Source organism: Chiloscyllium plagiosum, chromosome 14, assembly GCF_004010195.1.
Source record: "Chiloscyllium plagiosum isolate BGI_BamShark_2017 chromosome 14, ASM401019v2, whole genome shotgun sequence".
Taxonomy (NCBI): Eukaryota; Metazoa; Chordata; class Chondrichthyes; order Orectolobiformes; family Hemiscylliidae; genus Chiloscyllium; species Chiloscyllium plagiosum.
The window spans coordinates 26506658-26520042 of record NC_057723.1 but is presented as its reverse complement, the minus strand read 5'-3'; the positions used below and the strand labels follow the sequence as shown (position 1 = coordinate 26520042).

General features: G+C 39.3%; 1 long non-coding RNA gene across 4 annotated transcripts in view; it reads left to right on the top strand.

Moving 5' to 3' along the window:
• Window positions 1-314: 314 nt before the first annotated feature.
• Window positions 315-13385, top strand: part of LOC122556573 — a 36028-nt gene continuing 22957 nt past the window's right edge. Inside the window, exon 1 of one of the 4 annotated variants that reach the window (XR_006313574.1) lies at window positions 315-357. This is a non-coding gene — a long non-coding RNA (uncharacterized LOC122556573). Of the gene's footprint in view, window positions 358-432; window positions 473-4344; window positions 4516-13385 lie in introns of those variants that run through there. The other 3 variants (XR_006313573.1, XR_006313576.1, XR_006313575.1) reach the window with 3 other exon arrangements.

Sequence of the window (13385 nt, the reverse complement as noted above, 5' to 3'; positions counted from 1 at the left end):
GAGTTCAGACTTGATCAGGAGCATAGTATTGATCAGGAGCATAACCATGTTAGTGGAAACTTAGGTATAAACCAGGATGGTTAGCGAGTTTTGAAAAGATTTGTAGCACCGGTTAAGGTTCTGGATGTAGGTTTGCTCGCTGAGCTGGAGGATTTGTTTTCAGACATTTCATCACCATACTAGGTAACATCTTCAGTAAGCCTCTGTATGAAGAACTGGTGGTATAGCCGGCTTTCTATTTACATGTTTGGGTTGGTGATGTCATTTCCTGTGGTGACATCATATCCTCCGGTGATGTCATTTCCTGTACTTTTTCTCAAGGAGGTAGTAAATGGGATCCAAGTCAATGTGTTAGAGGTAGAGTTCCGGTTTGAATGCCATGCCTCTTGGAATTCTTATGCGTGTCTTTGTTTGGTTTGTCCTAGGATAGATGTGTTGTCCCTGTCAAAATGGTCTCCTTCCTCATCTGTATGTAAGGATATTAATGAGAGTGGGTTATGTCTTTTTGTGGCTAGTTTTCTGCCTGTTTGTCCAATGTAGTGTTTGTTACAGTTCTTGCAAGGTATTTTGTAAATGACGTTAGTTTTGCTTATTGTCTGAATCGGGTCTTTCAAGTTCATTAGCTGCTGTTTTAGTGTGTTGGTGGGTTTTGTGAGCTACCATGATGTCAAGAGATCTAAGTAGTCTGGCAGTCATTTCCGAGATGTCTTTGATGTAAGAGAGAGTGGCTAAGGTTTCTGGATGTGTTTTATCTGCTTGTTTTGGTTTGTTGCTGAGAAATTGGTGGACTGCATTCATTGGGTACCCTTTTTTTGAACACACTGTATAGGTGATTGTCTTCTGTTCTTCGTAGTTCCTCTGTGCTGCAGTGTGTGGTGGTTCTTGAAATAGTTTTCTAATGCAGCTTCGTTTCTGAATGTTGGGATGATTGCTTCTGTAGTTCAATATTTGGTCCGTATATCTTGTTTTCCTGTAGACGCTGGTCTGAAATTCCCCATTGGCTGTTTGCTCTACTGTGACATCTAGGAATGGCAGTTTGTTGTTGTTTTCCTCCTCTTTAGTGAATTTTATGCCAGTAAGGATATTATTGATGGTCTTGAAGGTTTCCTCTAACTTTGAAAAAGCTCAGTTAGCTTGGAGACAGGTGCAGTTATTCACTAAACGTGCTATCAAGAGATTAAATTAAATTGATAAGGTTAAGAAGGCATATTGGATACTTGCCTTTATTAGCCAAGACATGAGTTTAAGAACAGGGAGAGGATGCTACGACTGTATAAAACATTGGTTAGGCTATAATTGGATTACCATGTGAATTGTAGAAGAATGTAATTACACTGGAGAGAGTGAAGAAGAGATTTACCAGAATATTGCCTGGACTGGAGAGTTATGAAGAGAGATTGAATAGATGGGTTATTTTCCTTGGAAAAGAGGAGACGAAGAGGGAACATGGCTGAGATGTATGAAATTATGAGGGACATAGATAGGGTGGACAGGAAGGAACCTTGGTGAAGGGATGAATGATCAAAGGACTTACATTGGAGTAAGGAGCAGGAAGTACAGAGGGCATGTGAAGAAATTTGTCTTTTACCCAGAAGTGGTGGAAATGTCAAATTCACTTCTTGTAGGGGTGGTAGAGGCAGAAACCCTCATAACTTTTAAGAAGCATTTAGATGTACTCTTGTGGTGTTAAGGTGTACAAAACTATGGGCCAAGTGCTAGAAAATGGGATTAGAATAATTAGGTAGCACAGAATAGATGAACCAAAGGTTCTATGATTCAATGACTCTGTAGTTAATGTGAAAGAGGCTTATTTGGAGAAACTAAGCCTCTCATTCTATTCACTCTTATGTTGTCACTGACAGTGCACTTACTCTCTTATCGTGTGACATGCAGCAGGAAATTAAGAAACAGTGAGAGAAGTAACTTAAAGTTTGACTCAAAGTGATATATTTGAGAGGAATTAATTAGGAATTTTCAATTCCTAACAGATGACCTTGTCCTGCAATTGTATGGATCAGAAAATAACCTGTATCAAAAGTTCTAATCTGTAATCCTAACAGATGAGTCTCCATCATCTTTCTTGTCAGCTATGAAGCCTGCTAGCAATCATTATAAACGAATGACAAATAGTAGTTTTTTTAATTCATTACTATGGTTATTGTCAATTATACATGAGCTTTATAATCTGTAAACTTTGTTTTTCTCACACATTTCTTTGATAAATATGTTGAATTGCACTTACGTAAGCACAAAGATCTCCCTTAAACTTTTCAGACTGGATGACTTGGGGACTTTTGTACCAAATGCTAGGGGAATTACCCTTGTTGATTGTTTACTTTGAAGCGATCCTGTGTGAGTATATTTAAACAGAAAAATGTAAAGTCTATATTTGTCCCAAAATAATCTCTGAAATCCTAATAGGTAAGAATTATAGAATACTGTAGTGCAGAAATAGGTCTTTCAGCCTTCAGAGATAAGTTGATTTGAAGCAATGAGGTTAGTCTCACTCCCCTTTCTATTTTGCCACATTAATGCAATTTTTGTTTTCCCAAGTACAGGAAGCTTTGTTTTAATCGGCACCTTATCAACCAATTGTTTTGATAAACCAGCAAAACGTATATACACCTCAAACACCATGATGTCCAAGCATTTATTGTGTAAACAAAGTGTAACAGTGATGTGATTTCCCCCTGCATTATGTTTCTAATATTTACTGTGTGTTTTTACGTTGATTTTAAGAGGTGTGTTGATGTTTTGAGGAAAGTTGATGTCTCAAAGCTTCGCTTGGTCAGGGTTTACTACAGTTATGCGTACTTCTTGATTTTCCAGAATATTTGATCAATTGGCACACTTCTGGTCCGATAGGTTCCAATTAATTAAAAGTTTGCTGTATTCATCAAATTTTCCATTTTGAAAGATTTGTTTCCATCACCTTATCAGAGTGAATTCCACATCCCAACCACTTGTTGAACTCAGAAGCTTTTTTTTGCCATAAGTTGGCCCTGACCCCTCAGCCAACCAACTTAAATTAGTACCTGCTGGTTGTCAGGAGTTCCTCATGAAATGCTGTCCACCCAAACACCTACAGCTGCTTCATCAACAACCTTTTTTTTTGCAAGGTTGGGGTCAGTTAGCTCAGCTGGCTGGTTTACAGTTCAGAGTGAGACCAACAGCGTGACATCAATTTCCACACCAGCTGAAGTTACCATAAAGAGCCCTACTTCTCATCCTCTCCCCTCAGCTGAGCTGCAGTGACCCTCTGGTATAAATCACTACTAGTTGTTTCTCTCTAATGGAAAAGCATCCTATGGTCAGGTAGAATTATAGCAACTTTACTTTTCTGAGCTAGGAATATTTGCACAGTGTTCAGTTTAATCAGTCAGATAGTACAATAGTCAATGTCTGGATGTAACCATTAGATACCTGAACAACTTTCAGGCTAGGACTGATAAAAGGCAAGAAGTATTTGCATCATATGACTGTCAGGCAATGGCAACAGAGGAGTCTAAACATTGCCCTTGACATTCAAATGGGATCATCATTGTTGAATTCCCTCTTATCAGCATCTCAGAGATCACACTAATGTTTAGATTCTTTGACTATAAAAGCAGGGCAGAAATTGGGAATTTTGCAGTGATTAACTCATCTAACATCCCAGTGCCTTTTAACCATCTAGAAGGCATAAGTTAGGAGTCCACTTGCCTGGATGAATGTAATTCCAACAGCACTCAAGAATTTCAACATCAAAAAGGACAAAGTCATCATCTGAACATTTATTCCATCAAGCACTGATGTAACATGGCTGAGGCCTGTATCATTAACCGGATGCACTGCAGAAGGTCATTGAGGCTTCTTTCACAGCATTTTCCAAGCCCCTTGCCTCCATCACATAGAAGAGGAAAGGCAGCAGATGAGAAAACCAGAGATCCTGTAATGTTTTACAGCATTCTGATCTAGAAATATTCTGTCATTTCTTAAACTTTAATGGATCAAAATCCTGAAAAGAACAGTAGATCAGGAAGATGACTAACTGCTATCATCTCAAGAGAAATTCAAGGTGGATAATAAATGCTGGCCATACCATCAACTCCCACATCCCATAAACAAATCTTAAGAAAATACTAAGCTCTTACAAACAATTGTTCTTTGTTTATACCACCTAAAGCCTTCATAGTTTAAATATCTTTATTGAATCTCACCTCATTCCTCTTCAGTAAGAAGAATCATAGTATCCTTAATTCATCCATGTGACACTAATCAATTATTGATGCATTATTCTATAAATCTTTTCTGTAGTCTTTCTAAAGCCTTCACATTCTTTGTAAGTTGTGTTACTAAGATTGGACACAATATTTCAACTGTGTCTGAATATTTTCTACAGGTTCTACTGTTTCTACAGGTCAATAATAATTTCCTCCTTATTTTTAGGTTGTTTACATCTACTTGTAGTGGTGAGGAACTGATATGTCATCTTCAAAGATTCAGTATCCTCCACAGAGAAGTGGTGGTATGATGGTAATTTCACTAGATAAGTCATCTGGAAACTCAGGCTATTGTTTGGGAGATATAGGTTCAAATCCTACTGTAGTAAATGTTTCAAATTTGTATTCATGAGAAATTGGATTGAGGATTTGGCTACCTTTGTGTATGAATCACAAAAAGCTAACATCCAAGTTCACTGCTAATAGGGATGGCAAATCGCGACCTTAATTTCAGAGAGAATAAAAATAGGGAGGTTTTGATAAAACTGTACAAGATCTCAGTTAGACCACATTTAGAATAGTGTGAACAGTTTTGCCTTATCTAAGAAATGCTATACTGACATTGAAGGTGGTCTAGACAAGGTTCACTCGATTGATTCTGGGAATGGAGAAATTTTCTTATACAGAAAGGCTAGGTAGTTTGGGATTGGGCTTAACAGATTTTCTTGTGCAGAGAGGTTGTTTCCACTCATGGGAGAGACTAGGATCAAAAGCATAAGCTCAGAGTAAGAGGTTAACTATTTATGACAGAGGTGAGGAGAATTTTTATTCTCTCAGAAGACAGTGAATCTAATAAATCCTTTACCACAGTGGCTGTTAAGCTGTGTTGTTCAGGGCTGAGATAGACAGACTTGTAATCAGTAAGAAAATCAAGGTTTATGGGGATAAGGTAGAAAAGCATAGTTGAGGACCATCAGATCAGCCCTGATCTCATTGACTGGCAGAGCCAAATCGATGGGCTGAATGGTCTACTTCTGCTTCTAAATCTTGTGATCTTAAGATCTGAAATAAGAAAACCACAAGCCTAATGTCAACCAAGTAACCATTGCTGATTGTTGTAAAAAGACCATCTGGTTCAGTAATGTCTGTTAGGGAACTAAATCTGCCAGTCATAATTGGTCTGACCTACATGTGATACCAGACCCACACCAATGTGACTGACCATTAACTTGGGAATTAGCAATACACAATAAATGCTTGCCCAGCTAATAATGCCCATATCACCATAAACATAAAACAAAATCTCTTCTTGCAACCCCTTTAAAATTGTATTGTTTAATGTGCATAGTCTCTCCTAATTCTTTTTATAAAAGATAATATGTTCCATTTTCCTGTGTTGAATTTTATTTGCTATATGTTTGCCCATTCTACCAACCTCTGTGTTCTTTTGAAGCCCATTACTCGCTTTTTCTATCTCTTAGCCAATTTGCATCTAAGACTTTATCACCATTTTTATCCTCTGGAGTTCAATTTTGTTGACAGCTCTACTATATGGTTCATTATCAGACCTTTTCAAAGTCCATATAACAACTTCATCTGCAATGCTCCATCAATCCATTCTGTTACCTCATCAAAAGTCTGTGAAAAGTTCGGCAAACACAATTTGCCATTAAGAAATCCCTACGACATCTTCTTTGTTAGTTCAAGTTTGCACTATTGTTGTGTTGTATCTCACAGTCAGAATATTAGTAAACCTTTAAAAGTGATAGCATCATTCATTGTATTATATCAAGAGTCCAGAGGGTATAAAGGTCACACACTCCAGCTTTTGTTAGATCACTTGAATGATGGCAGTCGACTGGAAGCATCCCATTTTGCTGTAATTGAACAACTTAATGTTAGCCTTAGCACTAGTGTGCTTGAGGAATATAATATTTATACATAATATGTACAGGGTATTGGTGAGGCCACTTTTGGAATACTACATTCAATTCTGGTCTCCCTGCTAGAGAAAGAAATGTTATGAAAGTTGAAAGGATGCAGAAATGATTTACAAGGATATTGCCAGGGTTGCAGGGCTTGAGCTACAGGGAGAGGCTGAATAGGTTGGGGCTGTTTTCCCTGAAACATTAGAGGCTCAGGGGTGACCTTGTAGAGGTTGAGAAAATCATGAGTGGCATGGATAGGGTGAATAGTCAAGGTATTTTCCCCAGGGGAGGGGAGTCCAAAACTAGAGGGCATAGGTTTAGGGTGAGAGGGGAAAGATTTAGAAGGGACCTAAGGAGCAACTTTTTCATGGAGAGGGTGTTGTGTACATGGAATGTGCTGCCAGAGGAACTGGTGGAGGCTGGTACAATTCCAACTTTGAAAAGGCACTTGAATGGGCATATGAATTAGAGGGAAATGGGCCAAATCCTGCCAAGACAGACTAGATTAATTTAGGATACCTGGTCGACATGGAGGAGTTGGACCTAATAGTCTATTTGTCTATATCCTGCTCCTCGGATGCTGCCTGAACTGCTGTGCTTTTCCAGGACCACACTGTTCCAGAAGCTGGTTTCCAGCATCTGCAGTCATTGTTTTTACCTCCCTAATAGTCTGTTTCCATGCAGTATATCTCTATGACTCTATTTATTTGTAATATAATGCCCATTGGATTTTTCAATACCACAGTGTCTACACCCAGTTTCATATGTTACTGTGGATTGCATAAGCATTGCCACACCAAGTAAAATACCTTGTTGAAAGCAAATGCACACTGATGACTGTTAATTTTCTGCCAGAATATTATTTTTTAAAATATTCCCACCGTAGACTGTAGGTTGACTGACCCCTACTTCCCAAGTATTTCCTTCTTCCCTCTTTAGTAATAGTGTAACATTTGAAAATCTCCAGCATCCTAGCACCACTTTTCTTTCAAAGAAGGACTGGAAGTATGTGGCCTGTATCTCTACAAGATATATTATTTCCCTCCACAACATTGGATGTATCCAATCAAGATTAGATTGGGTGAATTTTCGATTTGAAGTATTGTCAGCGTTTCTGCGACCATTTTTTTTTAGTCTCAATCAGCATTTAGACAACCACCTTTGGGAATCTCCTATTTCTTTGTAAAACCCAATGGAACCTTCAGGATTCCTTTTTAAGCATGGATATCTTGGTGATAATTTTTAAGAGAAAATTGAAAGGAAATTAGCTGCTATCCAGATTTTCCATCATAACAGAACAGAGTGTAGGTTCGCACTTCATTGATAATTGTATATTTAATGTGAAGAGTAGTATTGCATTTATATTTATTCATTAATTTCATTTTCATTATTTTGAAGTGAGTGATCAATACATATTTACTGTATTCATATGGAAAAAATCAAAATTAAGCATAATTCTGAATCAGGTTTTAATTCAGTTAAAAAATATTTTCCCTCCAGACTACAGAGGTTAATTGACTTGGCAGGAATACCAGTATCATTCAGACTATACAGTACTTGTGTTTTTATACACCAGCTCTGAGCATGCTACTGTGAATTTAGTTGCAAATAGTGCACAAATGTAGCACTTAACCAAATTCATGGTTTGTTAGCCCTATTTTGACAAGGCTAAAGGCTTCCCTGTAATTTATGATAATTCACAATTCATGGGGGATTCACCAAATGTCACTAGCCAAATTGCACAGTAATAAGAATGACTGCAGCAAATTCTATGTCTGTGTTGCATTGCTCACCTTGTTAACTTCATTGTCTTATATCAATTTTTTTAAAAATGTCAGTGTAAATTATGCGCTGCTAGTTTCTTGAAATATGACAGAGCAGGAAGTACAAATGTAGAAAAAGTCAGGCAAGACTAGATTAACCTGTCCATCCAGTCTATGCCGTATTATCTTATTATGAAGCTGTATTATAAATACATATCATTATGAAAATGCAACAAGACCTATACAGTATACACATTTGGGCTGACAAGTGGCAAGTTATATTTGTGCCACACAAATGGCAGGCAATGACCATTTCCAATAAGAGACAATCTACCACCCCACCCCTCCCACCTCCATTACCACTCCTTGATGTTCAGTGGTGTTACTAGCCCTGACACTCCAATATCTACATCTTCGGGGTTACCAGTGATCAAAAACTAAATTGGACTCACCATATGAATACTATAGCTACAAGACCAAGTCAGAGGTCTTGCCAGGAATATTGTGGCGAGTAACTCACCACCTGACTTCTGAAAGCCTGTCCACTATCTACAAGGTACAAGTCAGGAGCATGCTGGAATACCCCTTACTTGCCTGGATGGATGCAGCTCCACAACACTCAAGAAGCTTAACACCATCCAGGTCAAACAACCCACTTGATGGTCACCACATCCATAAGCATCTCTCTCCACCACCGACAGTCAGTAGCAGCTATTTGTAATATTTACAAATATACTGCAGAAATTCAAAAAAATCCTTGGAAAGCACCTTCCAAAGCCATGACAACTTCCATCTAGAAAGACAATGGCAGCAGACATATGGGAACACCACTACCTGCAATTTCCCTCCAAGTCACTCCCCACCTTGACTTGGAAATATATTTCTATCCCTTTACTGTCACTGGGCTGAAATCCTGGAACTCCCTAGCAGAATTGTGGGTCTACGTACAACACCTGGACACCAGTGGTTCAAGGAGGCAGCTCACCACACCTTCTCAAGGGCAACTAAAGACATGCAATAAATGCTGGCCAGCTAGCAACACTGATGTCCCTGAGGAGAATTTTTAAAACATACTTGGTACCTATCTGGCATGACCTGATTCCTTTCTCAATAAGAAATGGGTTCATCATCTGTCCATCTAAGTCGAACCATAAATCAGGATTCATCACATGAGCAAGGAGCCTAATCCACAGGTCTTGGAAAAGAAGGACAACCTAACATGGAGCCTAATGTTTGTCCTCCATAATCTATTCAGTTGAAATAATTTGTCCACACAAACACAGTTTAATCCCTTCATTGTCGTATAATGCTTGATCAAATTGCCCAAATATGTGTTACTTAAAATCCACAGTTCTTTCAGCATATGTTGGTAGCTAAGGTCTTTTAAACAGAGAAGCAATCCTGTGGCACTAGGATAAATTATTTCCAAAGCCTCAATCCCCTCCAGCATGTCAGGGAATGAAGACTGAGAACCATTATAAATGAAGCAAAACCAAGGTTCTCTACAAGAACAAAAGGTTATGCTTTTCTTTATAGTGAATTCTCCTGTGAACATAACCTTAAAAATCATGCATGGTTTATTCATTCATTTATGCCCTTGATAGTATTTGGCTATATTCAAGTCATCGAAAGTTTCAAAAGCAGCAATTAGATAGTTAATCAGAATAATTATACAAAACCTGCAGAAAAACAAGAGAATTTAAAACATTTCTAATCACTTTCCAGAGATCATGATTCAGTACTTCAGCTTTTCAGTACTTTAAATGGTAATTTACAGCAATTGCAATCAACTGGTCTGATAATAGTTAAATAATCGTTAGAATCTGAAGATTTTAACCAGAGTAAACAGAGGAAGTCAACATACAAACAGAACCTCTGATCTGATCCAGCTGTACCCAGTTCATCCCAGAAACCTTTGCCTTAGATTCTCCAATATAACATAAACACAAATGTTTACGCACAACATTATATATAGATGTACAGCACAGAAACAGGCTATTCAACCTCACAAAAGAGAACATCTTCACAGAGAAATTGGTGATAGAACCCTGAAAGAAGCTGATCAATATTTTAGGTCAGGGTGTGACCTCGCAGTATTTCCAGGTTTGGAAATTTGATGTGAACTTTGGGCTCAGAGTAATTTCAGAATCTGTGCACAATATCTGTGTTATCAGGGATAAAGAAAGGGATTAAAACACAATGTCAAAATGGAAAGTAGCCAAAAATGGACCAACACAACACTATCAAAAGGTGCCCCTGAAAGTTCAGACCAACTACAAACTGTAGGCTTGATTATTGTTAGTCTGTTCATTTGAGTTGGACTGTTTCTGTGCTATTTGACTCAATGACTCTAGGTGAAAAAAATTGGAAAAATCAGGAACGTAGAGTCACAGGTCTACAGCATAGAAGCAAGTCCCTTCAGCCAATTTAGTTTGCACTGGTCAAAAACAAATATCTTATTATTCTAATCCTATATTCCAGCACTTGGCTCACAGCTCTGAACCCAAGGTTCACTCCCCCAATGTCTCTAAGATGAGCCTGAAAGCCACATAGCACAAGATGCTGTCATGATTAAGAAGGTTTACATGTGCTGAGAATGAATAAATAGGGGCTTGTTCAAAGGACTAAATGATACTTTAGGGCCGTGATGACAGGGTTTGGAATGATTGCAGTGCAAAAACAGAAGGAAATGGGTGGGTCCATGTCAGCTGTAATGCCAAGACACACAAGACTGTGAGCCAAGTGCTGGAATATTGGATTAGAATAATTAGATACTTGTTTTTGACCGGTGCAAACTAAATGGGCTGAAGGGACTTGCTTCTATGCTGCAGATCTCTGTGACTCTACGTCCCTGATTTTTCCAATTTTCTCACTTAGAGTCATTGAGTCATACAGCACAGAAGCAGTCCAACTCATCCAAGCCGACCCAGTTTCCCAAACTACACTGGTCCCCTTTCCCTGCGTTTGGCAAATATCCCTCTAAACCTTTCCTATTCATGTACCTGTCCAAATGTCTTTTAAATGTTGTAACTGTACTTGCATCTACCATTTCCTCTAACAGTTCCTTCCACATATGATCCATAAGGTTGACCCTTACATCCCTTTTAAATCTTTATCCTCTCACCTTAAAAATGTGCTCTCTAGTTTTGAACTCCCTTATCCTAGAGAAAAGACCTTTGCTATTCACCTTACATGTGCCACTCGTGATTTTATAAACGTCTATAAGGTCACCCCTCAAACTCCTACATTCCAGTGAAAAAAGTTCCAGCACATCCAGCCTCTCCTTATAACTCTTAACATCTGTTTCCTGCCCGGCCTCAAAGCTGGTGGGAGGAGGTTAGGGGGTGGAGGACATCACAGCAAGTCATGTTGCTCAGGTCTTGGGTGAGATGTTGGGTGGATAATAACTCCTTCATGGGCATAATTTCCACATCAGGGACCCTCCCTCCAAGGATTGTAACCCAATGAGCACTCCTTTCCCCCCAGCCTCTCCTTCAACATCATTATTCTGCCAACACACACCACACCCACTAGCTCCTTGAGCCTGCAAACCTACTGTGTAATCACTCCCCACCAAATACACACATCTACTTGGTCATGAACTCTAGGACATGGAATCTAGGAATTGGTATTCATCCAGTTTGTGCCCCCTGTTGGCACTGGCTCTGCTAGGAATAAGATTGACTGGCAGCTCTCTGAAGTAGGAACAGCCAACTTCACTCAGGCAGAGTAGCCAGTGGCTATTGTTTTGATGTACTCAGCATGGCTATGTTCCGCACTCGTTCAATGGGCAGGAAACCCTTCCATCCTAAAAATCCTGCCCAGTGTAATTTCAAATTTAGAAGATAAAATTAAACTCAGAAATGAACGAGTATAGTAGCAGACTTCAGAATGTAGGCATACTGGTAAAATTGACATATACCCATTGAAAATGAAATTTAATGCTATGAAATATGAAGCAAGTATATTGAGTATAGGAGTTGGGAGGTCATGTTGCAGCTCTACAGGAAATTGGTTAGGACACTTTTGGAAAATTGTGTTCAGTTCTGGTCTCCCTGTTGTTAAACTTGAAAGGGTTTTGAAAAGATTTATAAAGATGTTGCTGGGGTTGGAACTATAAGGAGAGCTGAATAGGCTGGGGCTATGTTTCCTGGAATGTTGAAGGCTGAGGGGTGACCTTATAGAGATTTATAAAATCATGAGGGGTACGGATAGGGTGAATAGCCAAGGTCTTTTTCTCATGATAGAGGAGTCTAAAACTATAGGTTTAAAGTGAGAGGGGAAAGACATTTCATGCAGAGGGTGGTGCTAGGAATAAGCTGCCAGAGGAAGTGGTGGAGGCTGGTGCAATTGCAACATTTAAAATCCATCTGGATGGATATATGAATAAGAAGGGTTTGGAGAGATATGAGCCAAATGTTGGCAAATGAGACTCGATTAATTAAGGATCAGGTCGGCATGAACAAAATGGACTGAAGTTCTATTTCTGAGCTCTCCGCCTCATTCTTTGGCATATTCGAGAGCCTCTCCAAGTGGAGAGCCTATCCTTTTGGATTATTAACAGTCCTCCATGTCAAAAATCCCAGAAGTGGTCCGTATCTGCAAAAGCCATCACTGAACATGACAATTCATTTTTCACAGGGAGTGTGAGTGGATTCAGACTGGGTTTTCCATATCCAAATGTAGCCTCCTCCACGAAAGTGGGATTTTAGCATCTGTGCAGTTGTAACACTGAAGACGTGACTGCCCTTGCATGGAGATGGAGAAACTGTGATGATTTTCCCCAGAGAAGGGAAGGTTGAGTCAAGATTTTCCTTTTAAATTATGATTGGTTTGGATAAAGGCCCTGGTCATCCTGCTGAACCAATGACTGCGAGCCTGCTCATTCTGGTCCTATTTGTTTTGTCCCAACATTCCTTTCTCGACTTCTGCTCCCAGTTTCTTTAGAACTATAGACCGGTGAGCCTGACATCGGTGGTGGGCAAGTTGTTGGAAGGAATCCTGAGGGACAGGATGTACATGTATTTGGAAAGGCAAGGACTAATTCGGGATAGTCAACATGGCTTTGTGCGTGGGAAATCATGTCTCACAAACTTGATTGAGTTTTTTGAAGAAGTAACAAAGAAGATTGATGAGGGCAGGGCAGTAGATGTGATCTATATGGACTTCAGTAAGGCGTTCGACAATGTTCCCCATGGGAGACTGGTTAGCATGTTTAGATCTCACAGAATACAGGGAGAACTAGCCATTTGGATACAGAACTGGCTCAAAGGTAGAAGACAGAGGGTGGTGGTAGAGGGTTGTTTTTCAGACTGGAGGCCTGTGACCAGTGGAGTGCCACAAGGATCGGTGCTGGGACCTCTACTTTTTGTCATTTACATAAATGATTTGGATGCGAGCATAAGAGGTACAGTTAGTAAATTTGCAGATGACACCAAAATTGGAGGTGTAGTGGACAGCGAAGAAGGTTACCTCAGATTACAACAGGATCT